The sequence below is a fragment of the Sciurus vulgaris genome (assembly GCF_902686455.1).
Source record: "Sciurus vulgaris genome assembly, chromosome: 8".
In the NCBI taxonomy this organism is placed as follows: domain Eukaryota; kingdom Metazoa; phylum Chordata; class Mammalia; order Rodentia; family Sciuridae; genus Sciurus; species Sciurus vulgaris.
Genome location: NC_136468.1, coordinates 115,827,792 through 115,848,176, shown reverse-complemented (window position 1 = coordinate 115,848,176; position 20,385 = coordinate 115,827,792). Strand labels below are relative to the sequence as shown.

At 45.9% G+C, this 20,385-nt stretch overlaps 1 long non-coding RNA gene across 1 annotated transcript in view; it reads right to left on the bottom strand.

Annotated features, from left to right (window-relative positions):
* LOC306668296 overlaps positions 1–20,385 on the bottom strand; it is a 547,020-nt gene that overhangs the window by 474,838 nt on the left and 51,797 nt on the right. The gene's annotated exons all lie outside the window — the stretch shown is intronic.

The following is a 20,385-nucleotide window of genomic DNA, read 5'->3' as shown; positions in this document are numbered from 1 at the left end:
ACATCTCCTGAGCATAGTTCTCTTCCATCAAATACTGGTCCACCCCAGAATTGTCCCAACTTCTTATAGTGAGGTCACAAAACAGCCCCCAGAATAGGGTGCTCACATACTCATGAGCTTATATTTATGTTGTTGGTTGTTAGGAAGCCATTTGGATACCTTTTTCTCTGGGGACTTGGGAAGGAGCACAGTGAACATTGGGTACATGTGCCCTCAAGAAGTTTCTGACCAAGGTGTCAGGGAAAAAAACTGTTCAGGGGATCCAAGTGGTCAAAACCTGCTGCTTTGGCTCCTACAGTCTCTCTTTTGCTTCTTCAACAAGGGCTGGCAAAGTGTTTTCTCAGCATCATCAGGCCCTGTGGGAACTCTCCCCTATGAGGTCCTGCATCTCCTTCCAGCTTCATGTCCCTCCCCATCCTTCATATACCTTTCCCTTTTGGTAAGGTCAGATTCCCTAAAGGCCCTGTTTATGCACCTCTGGAGTTTGGCTCATGCTGCTCCTTCACTCAGTAGTGCCTCTCCCCACATTTCCACCACTGTACACCTCCTTATCTTCCCAAGTGGTCAACCATCCCTACCTCAGGCAAATAGTCCCTTCAGTTGATTTCCCAGAACCACATTATCTCCAGTTGGAAGAGACTTGGAGAGTTGTCTAATCCAACTCCTATCAGATGCTTGAGTACTGAGGGCACAACTTTCTTACTCAGTAACCCGTCCCCCATGGTTCCTTTGACTCAGGGACTTACTTACCACCTTCTGAGACAGCTTGCTTCATTAATAATCAGCTCAGATTGAAAGCCATTTTCTAATCAAGGCCAGCTCAGCATCCCAGTAGGTTGTACCAGTGGTCCTGACTTGATGCCTTGGCACTATTTAGTTACTCCTATCTTTATCAAAGTAGCCAAAATGATCGTTTTATGAATAGATCATGTTACTCTGCTCAAATGTACAGTGACTTCCCCTCTCACTCAGACTACTTCCTCCAGTCTGCAGGTGGTCCCCAGAAATTTCTTAGCCTCTCACCCTGGGGACCAGGTGTCCTCTCCTTTACAGTGACTGATGAATTTCTATTGTTCTGTTTAGGACCTGTGAAGAAGGCAAGGGAAGAAATAGGTGGCTGATGTTGCAGTGGTTGCCATTGATCCAGAGATTTGAGAGTGGACCTGAGGTTCCTGAAGGCTGCCTGGGCACAAGCCAGGGTGTGAGTGCACAGAATATCAGGAAGGGGAACTGTGCCTATTCTCTGTTGCTCACTTCTGGTCAGCACACCCACATTCAGCTCATCAAAGTTTAGGAGCTGTGGTTTTGTATTTACAGTCATCAGAAAAAGAATGACATGAATTACAACACCCAACTTTTCAGATGTCAGAATATTAGACATGTTGGGTGTCATGAGGAATCAGACTCATGCTCAGAAGTAGCTCATCGAGGCAAAAGCAAAGTACTTCTGCAGAAGGGTGTGCTACCAAATAAGGTCTGCAGAGCAATCACACCTGGGTGGGCAGTCCACCTGCTTTTATCCCTAAGGCAGCTCTGACCCTTGATCTGATAAAACAAATTCAGGGGTACAATATATAAAATTGGCTAATTGAGATATTTTAAGGACATATACTTTCAGTTGTTCTTCCCTTCCTCTGTTCTCTTGTGGTGGGAAAGTATTCTTGGGGTGCATGCATTCTGACACCTGTGTACCTCTTACTTACCTAAATTACTCTTAACAGAGAGGTTTCTATCTCTGTTGGTCAGACTGACCCCTTCCCCTACCTGTTTGTCAAGGGGATGTTCAGGGGATGGATTTTGGATCTGCCACATCCATGGGCTCTGGTGCTATTTTGTCACTTTCCACTCTGCTATTTCCCCTCTGACTCCCTTTCTTATATCCCAATATAACACTTAAGGCTAAATATTGTATTTTGAAAATAGACCACTGGACTTTCTATTTCTCACAAGAGGAAACTGAGAAAATATTTGAAAATCTTGATCCTAAATAAAAAGTGAACATCAAAAGAGCCTGCTGGAAGGGAATAATGCGAAAACCTGTGGCCAAGAGAGAAGTTGAGCCTGGTGGGCTGGGATGAGTTCCGGCTGTGGTCAGGGGATGTAGGTGCACACACACACAGACATAACAACTTAAGGACTCTGGTTCCACTTTACAGATGAAGAAACTGAGGCATAGGAGAGAACGTGTGTCCAAGGCTGCCCATCAGTTGACAGAGCCAGGACTGATGTTGGATCTGGTATTCTTCCCTCTGTACTTGAAATTCTTGTGTCCACAGCATTATATCAAAGGAAATGGAAGCAGCGATGCTGGTTTTGCTGGGGAAGTAGTTGAATCTCTTAATAATGTAAAAACAGACAAGTGACTGCAAGTGACTTATGAGTGTGCACTCAGGTGGGAGGCAAAGCCACAAAGAGTGAGCAGAGGGCCCACTGGATGCTTCCTTTGGTGTCTAGGAAAGCAAACTGATCTGGATTCTCTGTCTTGATATCAATTGTTAATCTACCCTTTTCCGACTCTACTTCAATATGCACCTTCATTATGCCTCTTTAATATGCTCCCTTCATTTAAAAACATGATCATATTTCTATGGGTAAAATTATAAATATGATTTTAGTCCATTTTAAACCAGTGAAAAAATGAGATTATCATAATCTTTCATTCTATCCACTACTTAAAGCATCAATTAAAGCAAGAAATAAAGATGACATATTTAATCATGTTTAGTCACAATGAAATACTAGTTATCTTTTGGGAAGCTGCCTCACCCAGATGCACAGAGAGGAACATGAAGAAGCACAATATTTGCAGAGAAATTGTTAAAGGACAACATGGACCTGGGTGCAGGCAGCTCCAGGACATCCCAACCTGTAACCTGGGACTGGAATACAACAGAATTACTACACTCGTCAAAGCGATGAAAGTAAATGTTAACTATCTTGTATTGTTTATTTGGAACACTGAAAAGTTATGCATTATTCAAGTTACCTATATCTAGAGTTATATTGTAGACTCACATATCAATTTAACAATTTGTTCTTTATTCTTCATTTTTCTTATTTGGAAAATTGGCAATTGAACTATGCTTCCCTCAGAAAGTTCCTTCAGAGATTGGGGAGTTGCGGTGGGAGGGATGGGAAAAGATAGGTCCGTGGGTCCTACGTCACAGTTTAATCCAGAATTTCTGGTGCTCTATTGCCTGGAAGGATGACTATAGATAACAATAATGAATTGTACATTGCAAAAAGCTAGAAGAGATGGGTGGGGTGGCAGATGCCTTTAACTACTTGGGAGGCCCCAAATAGGGGGATTGCAAGTTCAAGGACTGTCCCAGCAACTTATCAAAACCATCCCAAAATAAAAAGTAAGAAAGGGCTGAGGGCCTAACTCAGTACTGAATCATCCCTGGGTTCAAACCCCATCACCAGGAAAACAACACAAAAGAAGCTAGAGGAAAGTAATTTGAATGTTTGCACCATAAAAATGATAAATGTTTGAGGAGACAGATATATTTAGCCTAATTTAAACACTGCATTACCATGATATGTACATTTTTATGTTTTTATATATCAATGGAAAATAAAATTAATTTCAAAACAATAATTGAAAGTATTTTTAAGTAATAAATATATATGAAAATTATGAAAGTTTGATTCACTCTAAAATCTTTTATTTGCTGGTCTACATATAATATCCTAGTCTGGCAAAAGAGTGAGATTAGAAAATTATCCGGCTATCTTATTTGTTGTAGCATGAAGCCACAGAGACAAGGAATCTTCAGCTGTTTGTGGCCTCACCACTGTAGGTCATGTGTCCCCATGGTTCTAAATAGGGATTTTTGTTCCACGGATACTTGGAAACACACAATATATCATATGATTTTTTTCCCCATTAAGAGAAACCCTACTCAGAAAGAAACACCTGGGCACAACTGGGAGGAAAGTTACACTTCTTTTATCAGTCTAATGATAACATGTAAAAACTATTTTATCTGAATGTAAGTATTTCCCAAATGTTTCTATTTTTTCCTTCATCCTCAAATTTTAATATCCATCTTTATCTTTTTGCCAATGAATAGTTATATTTTAGAATTAATATTATTACTTATACTTATTGTACAGTAATTTTTTTCAAATAACCATCTGAGTCAGATATTTCCATTCATCTAGGGCAATTCCAAAACCAAACTTTATAAAGATTCTCATTTCTAAAAGTGACACAAAAGTGTGTCATTTTACATAATTGTGTAGTCAGAAACATCAGGGTCTTTTTCTCTACAAATAAAACTGTCACTCAACATTTTGGAAGAAAGTTTTGTGTCCTTTTCAATCCTGGTAAAATTGAGATAATAGAATACCCTGGACTAGGTAATTGCAGTGAAATAATTCAAACATGTATAAATAATTGTAGAGAAGCACATCATAGACAATAGATTTGATTTCCAACCTCACTTGGTTTGTTCTTTTAATGCTGAGACACAAAATGAGAAAATTTTCTGAAGTGTATACATTACAGCTACATTTTTACTTGTAGAATGAAGATATCACAGTGCATTTAGCAGTAAACTGCATTTCAAAAACTTCCACATTTACGCTCATTATAAAATTACAGCCTTTTGTTATTGGAAAATGTAAAATAATAGTTTTGTAAAATGGGTCCATTTTTTTCACTTTTTTTTGTTGATGCAGAAAAAAAAGACATTTGCATAATCTCTTGAGCATGCTAGGAATGCTTAGCAATAGAAAGACTTTGGCAGGAAATCCCCTTGTTTCTTGCTAAACATTCATGCTTCTCTGTCCCAACATGGCAAGGCAGCATGTCCCTTCTATGAGTCCAACTAAATTCATTTACCTGCAAATGCTATAATTTTCTTCTTCTTTATGGCTGAATAATATTCCATTGGGTATATATACCACAGTTTCTTTATCCATTCACCTATTGAAGGGCACCTAGGTTGATTCTACAATCTACCAATTATGAATCGAGCTGCTATAAACATTGATGTAACTGTGTCACTTAGAATGCTGATTTTAAGTCCTTTGGGTATAGGCCAAGGAGTGGGATAGCTGGGCCAAATGGTGGTTCCATTCCAAGTTTTCTAAGGAATCTCCACACTGATTTCCAGAGTGGCTGCACTAATTTGCAGCCCCACCAGCAACGTATGAGTGTACCATTTTCCCTACATCCTCGCCAACACCTATTGTTGCTTGTATTCTTGGTACCATTCTAATTGGGGTGAGATGGAATCTTAGGGTAGTTTTGATTTGCATTTCTCTTATTACTAGAGATGTTGAACATTTTTTCATATATCTGTTGATTGCTTATAGATCTTCTGTAAAGTGTCTTTGATTTCCTTAGGCCATTTGTTGATTGGATTATTGTATTATTGTAAAGTTTGTTGAGTTCTTTATAGGTTCTGGAGATTAGTGCTCTATCTGAAGTATGTGTGGAAAAGATTTTCTCCCACTCTGTGGGATATTTCTGGGCCATCTGAGGCCTGTAGGACTGACTAAGGTGGACCCGTGTGCATCGCATTTGTGCGGCACCGCTTCTGGGAGCTACTGATAGTGGTGGGCATCTGAGGCAGACTTGAGGGACCTGGTTCTCAGTGATGAGGGTGGCGGGAGGGTTCTGACTTCCTTTCTTCCTTGTGTCTCCTGTGCCATCCAACTGGGTCTCCCTGCAACAGCCTCATGGGTTGCTGCAGGAGCTGGTGGGAGTATTTTGCTGTGGGTTAGCAGGTACCCCACAGGCCTGAAATTGCTGTGGCTCCAGAACCCTGATGGGACATGAAGAGGCCTTGTTCCCAGGCCTCTGTCCCTAACAACCATGTGACTCCTGGCAGATCACTGTTCACAGCTTCCTGTTCCTGCTTTCTAAGCAGAGGAGGTTGCAGAGCTGCAGAAGTCTGAGCATTCCACTCATCTGGCTGGCCAGGGCCACCCTCTGTGAGCCAGACCTCCCTGTTTCTTCTACTTGGAATTTGCCAAATCTGCATTAATACTTAATAAAACTCGGTAGCTGATTAGACTTTGGGAGTCTTGCTCCCCTCCTGGAAAACCAGGACTCAGCCAAAACCATCCTAAGGGACTAAAGACATGTAAACAAACCACCATCAGATACCAAGCCTGTTCTATAGACAATCTCATTTAACTATTTCCACACTCTGGACACTGAATAAAACATGTTCTCTTGTGGATTAAGAAACTGCAGCACAGAGATGACAGGTACTTACATAAGGTCCCAGAGATGGGGAATGGTTCACCCATGGGTCTGGCTGCAATCCCGACTTTAGATTGCTCTGCAGCTGAAACCAACAGCCCACATGTGGTTATGAACTATGGTGGGAGTGGAGTTGGCAAAGGGCCAGACTTTGGAATCATACGGTCCTGGGGTCAAATTGTGGTCCTGCCCATTTGTGAGTGCTTAAACCTCTATGATTATTATGGTTTGGATGTGAGGTGTCCCCCAAAAGCTCGTGTACAAAACAATGTAAGAAGGTTCAGAGGAGAAATGCTCATGTTTTGAGAGTATTAACCTAACCAGTGAATTAATCCCTGGTGGGATTCACTGAATGGTAACTGGAAGCAGATCGGGTGTGACTAGAGGAGTGGGAATTGGGGCATGACTTTAGAGTATACATATTTATATCTGGTGAGTGGCGTCTCTTTCTCTGATTCCTGATCACCATGATGTAAGCTGCTTCCCTCCACCACCCTCTCCCTCCTTATGATGGTCAGCCTCACCTTGAACCCTGAGGAATGGAGCTGGCCTTCTATGAACTAAGACCTCTGAAACTGTGAGCCCTCAAATAAACCTTTCCTCCTTCACAGTTGTACTGGTAGGGTCATTAAGTCACAGCAACAAAACAGCTGACTAAAAAAGGGATGATAGTTTACTGCCCCCATGCAGCAGTGCTACTGAGCTGTCACAGGGGGTCATCTGTACACAGCAAGGTGTGCTTGGCTCACCCCAGTGGGAGCAAGATGGACTTCATTGTAGGGGGACACATTGAGGCCCTCTGGTCACAAAGAACCTTGCAGATGGTCTCAGAGCAAGAGCTCGCTCCCCCTAGATAAGCCCTGGGCTGGGGGTACTGTACCCAGACTGTGCTACAGAATGAATGGAAGGGTGTTTCTTGATGTCTGAAGTGACAAGTCCTTTGGTGAGAGATCCCTGGCCCTGACATGGAGTTGCCCTGAGCCCTGGGTGAGGGGGTTCAGAGTTCTAAATGCAGATGGGGCCACTGTGTTTTTCTTTTAGCAATACGAGAAGATGGAAGATCAATGTTTTTATGCTTTTTCTGTGCCTGATATTGCAGGAGCTCAGATCTTGGGTGTTCACTAGGGATGAAACAGTTGCTTCTACAGCATGGCTCCACTGAAAACTCAGAGAGCTGAGGTCCTAGGAGTGAGGCACTTGGTGATACTTGAGTCTTTGAAAGCATTCCCCTGTAATTATTCTTCAGTAAATTATGCTTAATTCATAGCTTACAAGTATAGTAACTTCCCTTTATCAAATATCAATCCTGTTTTGCCTTAGGTCATTTAATCCACAAAGCAGCCATCCTGCAGTGTAGGTATAACTAGCAACTTCTCTTTACTAACAAGGAAATTGAAGCTCAGAGGGTTCAAGAAACTGAACCAAGCAGCAGAGCAGGTCCATCTTCCATATTTTCAAGTTGGATAAACCGTAATAAAATTAGATATTTATTAGCTTTATTTAGTTTAATAAATAAATATGTAAACAGAGTGAAAAAGAAAGGCTTAAAAATGGACTTCTTGGTTCAAGTGTTTGGGAAGTTTGGGGTGATTTCAGATTCAGATATAGCTGCATCCAGGAGAGACCATGATGTCACAGGACACTGCGTCTCTGCATCTCTCTGCACTGCTTTCCCCTGCTCATCCCTTCTCTGTGGGGTGGTGGCATATTGCCCAGCAGTTTTAGGGGCACGGTCTGCCAGCTTGGAAAAGAGAGTTTCCCCTACTTAATGATTATAGTGAAAGTCATGGGATTTGGTCTGGTTGGGCCAGCCTGAGTCACTGCTGCTTCTTTGTGCCAATTAAAGTAGGATATATTGCTCTGAATGGTAAAGCCTGGAGGGCCAGAGACACTGTGAGAGAAAGGAAGGGTCATCAAAGGAGAGCGCAGGTGAAATGGCCACACAGGGAGATGGAAGTCAAGCAAGCAAGCCACATATGCCTCCACTGAAGGGGTGAGGGCAGTTGCATTTGGAGCAGAGCCTCTCACTGTAGAGGTAGCTGCTTCTGCCCCTGTGCTGGTCTGTGGTGCTAAGTGCTGCCTGAAGGCTTACTGTGTGCCACGTGTCCACTGGGTCAGGATGTGCATGCCCTGAAATTGTGCAAATACTCTACTTGCTAAGTGGCGAGAGCAACTTCAGCTTTCCTGGGTACCTCCAAGTGTCCCCAGTGCAGTACCCAAGTCAGACTCAGATTCCCCTTGTCTGAATCAGTGGAGGCAGCTATAACAAATAACCAATGACTGGGTGGCTTTTAAACAACAGAAACTTGTTTCTCACAGATATGGAGTCTGGAAGCCCAAGATCAGGGAAGCAGGATGGCAGGGTCTGGTGAGGGTCCTCCTCCAGGCTGTGGACTGCTCATTTCTTATTGTGTCCTCACCCCGTTATTTTTCCACAGCTACCCCGCCCTCCAACCCAGTGCTGGGGGTGCTAGGGAGACTACAGTGAGGAAAGGATGGCTCTGCCCTCCTGGATCCTACAGTCTAGATGGAGGGACTGAAAGAGGACAAGAAATCAGATGAAGAAATGCAATGAATTCAGAAATGGTTGAGGAAACAGCAGAGGGGAGACAGAGGGCCAGGGTGGGCCTGGGGGGCAGTCAGGGTGGGCTTCTTAGAGGAGGTGTCATGGGAGCTGACAGCTTATTGATGGAAAGGAGCTGCTGGGCCAAGAACTGGGAATGGCAGAGCAGAGGTGCTCAGGCAGGAAGCAGCTGGCAGCCTTAGGAAAAGCAAGGGGGCAGGGAGTGGAGAGAGGTAGGGACAGGTCAGGGACAGACAGGAGAGGTGGGCCTTCCTGACCCTGAGTCTTCCCTGATGGCCTCCTGGGGAGGTGGCAGGGAGGACTTCTGAGCTGTCACCATCAGACACCTTCTCTGCAAAGACCTCCAACTCTCTTGCTGGACATGCTGTACTGAGCATGTGGAGAGGCTGGTTTGGAAGGAGGCACTGGGTCTGTTTGCCCAGAGCTCTGGATGCCTGCCCGTGACCTCCCCCAGTGCAGAGTGAGCAAAGTACTGATTATTGAATCCAGGAGTGCTTATAAACTGAGTCACATTCCCAGACCTTCTTTTATTTTATTTAGGGACAGGATCTCACTAAGTTGCTAAGTGACTTTGAATTCAGGATCCTCCTTCTTCAGTTTCCCCATGTGTAGGGATTGCAGGCATGTGCCACTTTACCTGGATCGATCTCTCTCTCTTTTCTTTCGTTCTTTCTCTCTCTTCTTTCTCTCTCTCTTTCTTTCTCTCTTTCTTTCTTTCTTTCTTTCTTTCTTTCTTTCTTTCTTTCTTTCTTTCTTTCTTTCTTTCTTTCTTTCTCTCTCTCTCTCTCTCTCTCTCTCTCTCTCTCTCTCTCTCTCTCTCTCTCTCTTTCTTTCTTTCTCTCTTTCTTTCTTGTGCCAGGTATTGAACTCAGCAGCACTCAGCCACTGAGCCACATCCCTAGGTCTATTTTGTATTTTGTTTAGAGACAGGGTGTCCCTGAGTTGCTTAGTGCCTTACTTTTGCTGAGTCTGACTTTGAACTTGCAATCCTCCTGCCTAGGCCTCCTGACCTGCTGAGATTACAGGCATGCACCAAGTCACCTGGCTTCTTTTTCTTTTTTAATAGACATTTTTTTTTTAGAGCAGTATTTTGTTCACAGCAAAATTGAGAGGAAGGTGCAAAGATTTGCTGAATGTCCCCATCCCTGCACATGCACGGCCTCTGCCACCATTGGTGCCCATTGGAGAGGCATATTTGTTACAATGCAGCGCCCACATCATTGTCAACTGCAGTCTGTGGCTAATGTTAATGTTCACTCTTGCTGTTACACATTCTATGGGCTTGTGTGGTTGTATAATGACCTGTACCTACCTTTGCCCTCTACACACAGAGCATTTCCACTACCTCGCACATACCTGAAGCTCCACATGTTCATCTTGTCTCCTGTAAGCACCTGGTGAACACTCATCTTTTCTCTCTTTAGCTTTCTCTTCTCCCAAATGCCATCTTGTGGGGTCATATGTTCTACAGCCTTTGCAGATCAGCCTCTTCACTTAACCATAGAAAGTTGGAGATTTCTTTTTGTTAGGACAGTTTTCTTTGGAGAACTTGCTTGGGGCTGGGGAGAGGTGGAAAGTGCCAGGTAAACTGGGAGAGCTTGACTGTGAAAACTGGGGGCCCAGGGCAGAAGAGGAGGTGGCAGATGCTCTTGGACCCTGGCTCTGTGAGTAGGGAATTGGCTGTGACCATGATGTTCATTTGCACTGAGCAGAGGAAGCAGGTGCATTGTCCACCTGGACAAAGGAACCTGAAGCAACCAGGGGTTTCACTGATTCAAAGTGCAGTCTCCTCACAGGCTTGATGCCCCTTGCCTCCCCAGGTCATCAGCCTCATTGGAAACTTGGGAATAGTAACAGTGACACCTAGATTGCATAGTTGATATGAATATTTGATCTTGTGTATGAAGTTCCCCCTTCTACGAAGCACCCATAGGGGTCTGTTGAATGAATGAATAAGAGAAACTATTGTGTTCCAGGCTTGGTGTGGGACAGATGAGCCTGTGTTTGAATTCCAACCCTGTCACTTCAAGTTGAGTATTCTGTGGCAAGTCATTTAATCTGACCATGACTCAGTTTCCTCATCTATAAAAGGAGGGTGTACCTTTCCCATTGAGTTACCATGAAGATTTAAAGAAATTCTGAGCATGGTGCCAGAAACATAGTGAACAGTTTATAGGTATGTGCTGCTTGGTGCTACTAAAACAAATGTAGGAACTCTTACTATGCAGCAGCTATTGGATTCAAAGCTTGAAAGTTACTGTTACCTCTCCTATTATGGGAGATATGTTGCAGGACCCCCTGCAATGTCCAAGTCCTTAATTGCATATAACCTAGGCCTGTCCTAAGTCATCCCTAGATAATTCATACTGCCTTAGAATACCTAATATAACGCAAGTGCTACATGAGCAATTGTTATACTGTTTTTTAGGGAGTAAGAAAGAGCAAAAAATATTGTAAAAAAAAAAATATTGTCAATGCCAGTAATCGAATCTGCACATATAGGACCCATGGATAAGGAGGGTCAACTGATCATCTTATGCCTGTGATGAAGAAAGTACTATCATCCATTTCACTGGTGATAGAGGTGAGGCCCAGGGAAAGGACATGAATTATGAGCTACTCAAGTTCATGCCTGCAAGAGCTGGGATAGGAATTCTGGAAACGTGGTTCCAGAACACTATATGCCTAACCATTAGTGGAAGCCTGATGCTTGAAACTTGGAAGAGGGGGGACCTGATCAACTTTGGGTGGAATGCTCAGAGAACAATGAGAAGATGGGCATGGCTGGGGAGATCTTCCAGAGCTGGAGACACACGGAGTGGAAAGGGATGGAGTGACGGGGACTGCGTGAGGAAGGACCAGCAGCAGGAATCAGGATCATGTGGGTCAGGCAGAAGGCATGACACCTGTGAGCAGTTCAGAGTGCAGGGAGGGAGAAGGATGGCATTCAGCCGGAAAGGAAGACTGAGCCACAAGATGGAAATGGGAAATAGCCAGGGATCACAGGGTAGCACCATCACCCACCTCCTCCGTCACCCAGGTCTATTTTGGGGGGTATCTGAAGCCTCCCATAATACTCCCATCCCCCCACACCACTGGCCCTATCCCAGCCCCTCCCAGCTCTCACCTCCTCCCTACCTCACCCACAACAAGTTAAAAAATTGAAAGCCACAAGCTTTTTCCACATAGTGCTTTCCCCTGCACCTTGTCCTTACATCTGTTAACTTGAACTCCAAGTCAGCTCCATAGGGGCAATCGTGGGTGCCACACAGGCTCCCTATGCTTTAGGAACTGAGGCCCAGAGAAGTAATTTCTACTTGTATTTCAGATCTTAAGCAATCATCACCTCCAGGAATCCCTCCCTGCTACCCTTTCAGCTCTGATTTCTTGGGTATTTGTCCATAGAAACAAGATTTTGCTGTATAGAACTGACCTCAGGTTGTCATTGTTTATTAATTTGTATGATTTAGTTTATGTCTTTCTATCAAACTGAGCATGTAGGAGACACTGGAGAAACACAGAGTGATTGAATGACAGATTGGGTCCTTGGGATAAGCGCCAGGAAGAGGCGTAAGTGGAACTTGGAGGGGACACCACGCTGTTCGCACCTGGGGTATGAAGAGGCTAGGAAGCATCAAGAAGGAGGTAATGACTTGGCTGGAGCTTGAAACCTGAGTTACAGGCAGCATCTGGAACACGCAGGATGGAACCTGGTGGGAGGCCCTGCATAAGCAAAGGCTTGGAGGTGAGCCCCCGGCCCCTGCCACCTTCAGGAACCTGGGTTCAAGGGCCAGTGGTCAGGGAGCGGGGATGTTGGCCTATGAAGGCCTCTACCCCAGCCTGTGAACCCAGGTGCCCTCGAGGCAGTCAGGGTGGCACTGCCTGTCTTCTGCTCACCCCCTGCTCACTGCTCTATGCCGGTCATTGCTGAGGGGTATTTGACTCACCGCTTCTTTGCCCCACTTTCCCCTAGTGAGATTTATTTTTACATCACCTGCAAAGCCCTCCAGGCACCCTGATTTAGTCACCCTGTCCTCTGTGATTCTCTTGTGGAGGTAAAATCAGGGTCCCTGGAGGACTGCAGCCCATGAACCTCACTGGCTCAGCCTCATTCACCCCACCCTTGTGGCTCTTCCACTCTCTCCCACTCCAGGTGGCAGAGGCCTTTGTTTTGGTGCTTGACGTCTTTGCACCATGAGTTTATAACAGGTTTGTTTATGTAAAGGAATAAAAAATCCAACACATGTTATTTCATCCCATTTCCCTGGTCTTTGACAAAACAATTCTAGTTGTGTTATAGTGTAATAATTCAGTGACTATTTAAAGGCAGTTTTTTCTTTGAGTCTAGCACATACACAGGCCATGCTGTTATAGTGGTAAATCATTTTTTTCTTGGTCATAGGTCAATGCTACAAGCAGAGCAGTCAGTGAAAATTATTTCTAGGGAGATAGTTTGGGCTTAGTATTTTCCATGCTTACAAATTACTACAGAGATCTCCCAAACATTGCCAATTTAAAATATCCTCATCCAAGCAAATGGCCTAAGGACAAAGATCTCCAAAGAGCTCAAAGAACATAATGTGTCTCTGAGCCTCCAATTTGTCCCAGGATACAGAGGTCAGAGTGAGACCTGTAGTATGCATCTAAACAGGACTGACACCAGGTCCCACGAAGGAGAAGGTGTATGTTGCCTTAGGATTACACATTTTCTTGGACCCCACAGGAGTGGGTCCTGCCCTGGAACAGGATGGTCTGGTGGCTGGTACAGCAGGCCGTGGGTGGATGAGGCAGGGCCCTAAAGACTAGGCTCATCTTCACTGTGTCCTCATGAGAAGCAGAGCTGCCAGGGGGAGAGGCCAGCACACATGTGCACCTAGATGTGGCCTTGCTCAGGTGGTGCTGGTGCCCTGAGATGAACTTATGCATTTCTGCTTGGGCGGCTCTTTGGAAATGATGCTAAAAGGAGGGGCATGGGAGACCACAATCACAGAGTCACCCTTTGTCCTATATAATTTAGTCACCATGGAGATGCCCTGTCTAATGGAGCTGCAGATGTTCAGGCCCAACCATGCCTCGTATCTCTGTCTGGTGCTCCAGGTCCATCCTCTTTGAGAGGAGATACTCATGACCCAAAGGCAGATATCAGATCTAGGGTCAAGTCTGTGCTCCCAGATTCCACTGAGGCCACTGCCACAGGCACAGACATGCAACTGGAGGTGGTCTTTCTGGGGGTGGCACTGGTCCCCAAATTGAACTTGGGCCTTTGTGCTGAGCATTAAATGTAGGGACAGCAGTGGCTTTGTTCACAGGTTTGTTGTCCATCTTTTGTCCCTTGGTCACTATGGAGGTGCTCTAGTTAGAGGTGCTGCAGGTCTTCATGCCCCAAAGCACTGTCTGGTGCTTGGGGTTCCTCTTCTCTTGGAGCAGATTGTCAGTGCTCCAAAAGCCACTATCAGGTTTGGGGGCAAGTCTGTGCTCCCAGATCCCAGTGACACCATGGGTGTGGGCTTGCAACTGGAGGCAGCCCTTCTGGGGGTGGTGATGGTCCTCTGAGTTGAATTTAGGGGTTTCTGCTTAGGCAGACTTGTGGGGATGGCACTAAAAATAGAGCCACCAGTGGCTTCTGACATGGGCTTATACTTCCTCTTATGTCCCTTGGTCACCATAGAGATACTCTGGCTAATGGGGCCTCAAATGTTCAGGCCCAATCTGGTGACATAGTGGTATTTGGTCCTTGGGTCCCCCCCTTTTCCCTGAAGAGATGCTCAGTGTTGCAAAGTTGTATATCATATCTGGAGGCAACTCCCTCCCTCCTCCAAGATCCCACTTATGCTGCTATCACCATTGGCCCCCACAGGACTGGGTTTCAGTTAGCCACTGTTGAGCATGCCTGCCTGTTTTGGAGCCAAATATTGACTGCAGTACTGAGCCTGTCATGGCAGCTGCAGAACAGAGGCAGTAGATGTACCAGTGGGGAATAGAGCCCAGCTGACAGAAAAGACTGGCTAAGTGCTGGCCCAGTTGCCCTAGGTAGGATTTGGGGTTGTGAATTCCCAAGTGCTTGCTTACTGTGTTGGGCTATCCAAGGCTGGCTGGCCTAGAGCAAAAGTTGTGGCTGGAGATGGAGCTAGAGCTGCCAGGTCTCCAAAATGGAGAGAGGCAGGAGCGGGGTCAGCAAGGAGACCAAGGCTGAGGCTGGGGAGTGAGAAGCAGTCCTAGAAAAGGTTGTTGAGTAGGAGAGGGCGGACAGGGAAGCTATACTTCCTGCCAAACAGAGGATGCACCACCATGGCCACTGGAGCAGATTCCACAAGGGTCCCTGGGTTCAAGGGGCCCATCTCTTTCCTGCACCACCTCTGCTGTTCATTCCTGCAAGACCCTGGAGAGACTGCCTGTAGGAGAAGTCCCTGAGGCAGGGAGGCAGAGAGAGCAGGAAGTCTGAATGGAGTGTAGTTCCAAATGCCTCATCCGTCAAAGCACCACGGGTATGGTACAGAGCCTTCACCTCCTATTACAGGTTTGCTGTGGTGACTTGAAAATCCAGTTCTGGAGGTGGAGACGTATTATTGGGTCCCTTACCTATTGTGGCAGCAGAAAAATCTTGCATTTTCATGAACTGCAACTGTCCCCTGTGGGTGGGCAATTTCTAGATGTTACTGTGTGCCCTGCTGTTGTGTCTGCTGCCTCCTTGTACTGGAATCCTTCTGGGCAATCTCTGAGGCTGAAAAGAGAGACCAGAATTTTTCTACACTGTTCTTAAGGGTATCAAGGACAGCCTGGTGGTGGTGATGGATCAGGACCTCTCCCCTTCATTGGTGGAAAGTCTCGAGTGGAGCTGTGTGTGTTCTTGATGTCATTTTGCTGTGAACAGTAGCTCATGCATGAGGCCCAGGAGGTCTGCTTAGCTCCACTTTTGGAGCATGGGCATGCGGGGCCCCCATGCCTGGGCACAAAGAAGGAGAGGCCCTCTGGGCCCACTGAGGTTTCCCAATCTCCTGGGGAGGTTTGTGGGTGTTGGGTTTTAGGGTGATGTGCTATTTCAGTTGCATACATCCCTCCAACCATGCCCAGGCTCCAGAGCAGTCACAGCACTGTCAGGGATAGTTCCTGCCTGGCACAGGGGGACCTGCTGGCAAGCATAGTTCCTGGCTGAGCAGCATCTGCATATGGTGGCAGCTTTGGGATCAGCCACTCTGTGTCCTTCAGCCCTTACCTGGGAACACTGGAGGGGACAGATAGAACAGAAGTGCACACACCACCCAGTGTCTGCTGGGGTGGTAGCTGAGGTGTGGAGCAAGGCAGGCTTCTGGGGGTGGGACAACTTACTCTGTGACCTATACTGCTTTTCCTAGGATTTTAGTGAGGAAAAGCCAAGTATGTGAATGTTTGAGCTTCTTTTTTGTGTGTGTCTTCTACATACCGAAGTTCTCCAGTTTTTCTTGGGTCTGTCATTGTTTAGGAACAACTCTAGGTATCCTGGTCACTTAAACATCTGTTTAGAGTTAATATTTGATCAATTAGGTGAAATATAGAAGCCTGAAAGATATCTAGATCACTTTACCATCCACTCTTTGTTAGAGCTTTATATGAATTGAAATCACCCTGTCAGCTTTGTGTAATTTTTCATCAAAAAGTTTCTGTACTGTACCCTAGCCACATGTACTCTGTCTACCTCAGCTTTCAGCCTCCACTGCCATATCAGGCTGGTACAGCCTGGGGCCGGGCTCCAGCCTGGGCCAGTGCATAGGTGGACTGGGTCCATGTGGAGCAAGGCAAGAGGGCAGCAACACCTGAGCCAGTACACACTGTTTCTTCTCCTTATCTCCTTCTGCCCATATGAGGTCCTGGGACCCAGTGTGATTGGGGACCGGGTTGCAGCACATGAATCCCAAGATCTTGGTACCGGGAGTGTCTGGTTCAGGGACCTGTGTTCTTACCTATTTCTGGGTACCCTCTTCCCATGCATGGGCCCTGCATAGATTTCCAGGTGGGCTCAGAGCATCCTGTGTGCTTGTGGGTCCTGTGCCTCTAAAGCAGGGTATCATGGATAGGACAAGTTCAAGGGCCCAACCAGTGGACCCCTCCAGTAAATGAAGAAGTGGGTGTTGTGCCTGCCTGGGTTCAGGCTCTCTGTCTTTTCCTGTATGCAGCTCTAGAGAGCTGGTGCTCCTCTTTACCTTCCTTGGTGCCAGAGAGTCCAGAGGCTCAGATATTTCCCTAGCCTCTGGGCTGTGGTAAGTCAACTGCTGTTGGGTCCCAGTGAACAGAGAAGTCACAATGCTGTTAGTCCTGGTGTCTGTGTCATCAGGAGTTACCAGGAGAGGGGCCCTGATGTCATGTCAGGCCCTAAGAGGGATCACTGCTGCAGGGAAGGGCATGGAGTAATGCAGGGGAGAAAAGGAAGTTTAGTCTTTTGTCAAAGCCTGGAATCACAGTGGATTTGAGTTAGAAGTTGTTTGATATCATCATCTTCCAGTTTTAACGTGATGGTTTCACATGCTTTAACTGCACTTCAAACAAGCATTTTTGGTAGAGTTGTAGTTGACTGCCTGTCAACACCTCCAATGGCCTTTCCTGGGACTGGGAAATGCTCCACTATCCAGTCTTTTTATGAAGCGAACATAGGAAGTTCTGTCCCAAACCAGGCAGGTAGGAGTCAGAGGAGTCAAAACCACAGTCTTGCCTTCTGTGTGGTCCTGGGAAGGGCAGAGGATTAGCAGTGAGGCTCCCAGAACACCCTCTCCAGTCTCAGCTCTCCACATAGTCCTGCCCTCCACAGCCTCCAGGCCCCCAGAGACTCATGTCAGTGCTTAAACAGCCCAGAGCTGAGGGCAGGTGCCCAGGCCCCTATTCTCTGTTTTACCTCCACACCGTCTCACCCCCCATTGCTAGGAATCCTGGCCATGTCCTCAGCCATAGAGTCTTTGCTTCCAATAGCTCTGGATATGTCTTGTTACTCATTCCTTTAACAGGGATGTGGGGGTTCATCTCATATTGCAAAAGAGAGCAGAGTGACTCTGTGGATTTAGTGTTAACCACAGAGTGATGTTTATGTGGAGAGTTGCTTGGAGATGCTTTTCATGCCTGATGACATAAGTTTTCCTCCACAGCCTGTTGCTACAAGAGCTTAGATACAATTTAGTAAGATTGTTAGTTAGATACAATTCAGTTAGATACAATTAATTAGTTAGATAGAATTCAGAGGAGCCAGGGAATCCATGGACCATTCTGCCAGGGAACCTGTCATTGAGGGACAGCAGTGACTTTAACAAATGGCTATGTTAGCTCAATGTCAGTCAGTGCAGGAGGGCAGGGGTTGGAAACTGAGTCAGATTGTACAAGTTATTAAACAAGGGAAGGCAGGAAATACCTGTCAAAAGTTCATGGCAAGAAGCAGCCCAGGTCAGGCCAAACACTGGTTTCCCTTCAATAGCTAGTTGAGGTTTCTGCACTTACAAATGGATCAAGATGGTGACAATAGTTAAGGTTGATTATGGGTCAACCTTAAGTGCTTTCCATGAATCAACACATTTAACTCATCAACCTAGCAAGGTAGGTGCTATTATATCCTCATCTGAAACCTTGGAGCTGTGAACCTCTTACCCAAGGTTCCCCAGGAAATAAGAAGCAGAGCCATGGTTTGCATCTGGGCCCTGTGCCTCCAGAAGTTTTACTCTCAATCACTACTACCCAGGCTCCCCTGAGTCAGGCCATCTGGGAGTGGTGTGCTGGAGCAACTGAAGATGAGTTGGGAGGGGCAGTAAGAGGCCATGTGCATGACAAAAGGCCTCAACCAGGGGAGAGGATCCAAGAGCAACTCTGAAGGAACACTGAATCTGAAAGAACCAATGCTATTGTGTTGTGCTGTCATAGACCCATTTATTTCCAAACCGCAAATCAGGACTAAATTATGCATGAAGCAGTCCACATTGCAAGAAGGAGTCAGATACTCACTGAGTCAGATATTCACTTTGGTTCTTAGGCACATCTCCCTCTCTCAACTCTGAAGCTTCCACATCTAGTTATGAACAACCTGCATTTGAGACCAGTTTGCCGCAGACACTAACTCCATCTGAGCCTCAGCCTGTTGAAGCCACAGCTTTGTTCCTGCCCTGGCAAGTGCCCAGGTGTGCCTGACCCAGGATGGTGGGTCCTGTGTTCCAGCCTCCTTGCCTGCTTATCTTCAAGTAAGTTTGATTTCTGTGCTTTGCTTTCATTTCTCATCTGTGAGGTTGTTTATCCATTCTGTCAATGGGAATGTTGAAGATCAGTGAGGAAATTCATCAAAATTTAAAAAGTCTCATTTGTCTATGGTTTGAAAGGTGGCATCTTGATAAAGCTGACTCTGTGTCTGATGCCCCCAACTCTCCCTGTGTTCTATGTCATCCCCATGGAAGTCAGAAGGAATCCTAGTCATCTAGCATGCAGTCTACTAGTTCTTAGGCAATGACAAGTTCCTTTGACCAGAACTGACAAACCAAAGGAAGACATCTGTCAGGTCTCTCTGAGGGAGGGAGAGACTAATGGCCATCTTTATGTAAGACAGTCCTCAATTATTTGGGAGATGTTTTTTGGAGACTAACTTTCTGGAAAAAGTGAGGAGCTGTGCCCTGGAATGCCAGAGGTTTCCCAAGAGTTGAGTTCCACAGAGCAGTCTGGCTTCCTGCACTGCTGAGGTATGGGGAGTGGCCAGCTGCATAAGTATCTTCACTCCAGGACTCTGGCTGGCTTGTCCCCAAGCAGGCCAGCATCTGGAGGTATGACAGCTAATCCCTGGACTCCCCAAACTCAAACCTCTTGAGGTATGCCCATCCTGGAAAAGGAGACAGTTACTGGTCAGTTGGTGGCATTTCTGCTGTCTCCCATGGGCAGTCTTTTGCAATCAACTGTCTTTGCCTGGCTCCTATGTGCACACAGAAGTGACTGGTACCCCAGAATGACATAAGAGTCAGGTTGCCTGTTCACAAATGCGAAGGGGTGGTGCCCATGACAGTCAAACCTCCTGACCATAGCTGTAGGGGAAGTGCAACCCTCCAATCTCAGGTCCTCATGGCAACCATAGGCCTGCTCTGCACTTCTGTAGCCAGGATCCTCTCACACCTGCCCTGTTCCCTGCCCAGAGATGCTTCCACTTCTCTTCTATTCCCTTCCCCTCCAAACTCCTCCTGATTCTGCAATCCATCCAGAAGATTAGCCTCACACTAAAGCATGGAGAATATATAATCCAGAAATAGTAAAGCTGTCCCTCAACAGAGCAAGGATACATAGCTTTTGAGACATTCATACATAGGATTTAATGCAGAGACAGTGAATAAGCAAGTTACATACAAACAGATGACGACTCTCACGAAATATTGAGAGGAAATAATAAAGTTATATGCTGTATGGTCCCATCCTAAAGAAGACTGTCCACTACTCAATGCCACTAAGACCCCTAAAGAGGAAGCTATAGTTGACCACCCAACCATCTCCCTCAGAAGCAGCTCTCTGGTCAGCCCATGCTTTCCGATCTTCCCAGTCTCCATTGTCTGCAGAAATTCTGGAAGAGAGATGTTTTAGTCTACTTATGGACTCTAAACTA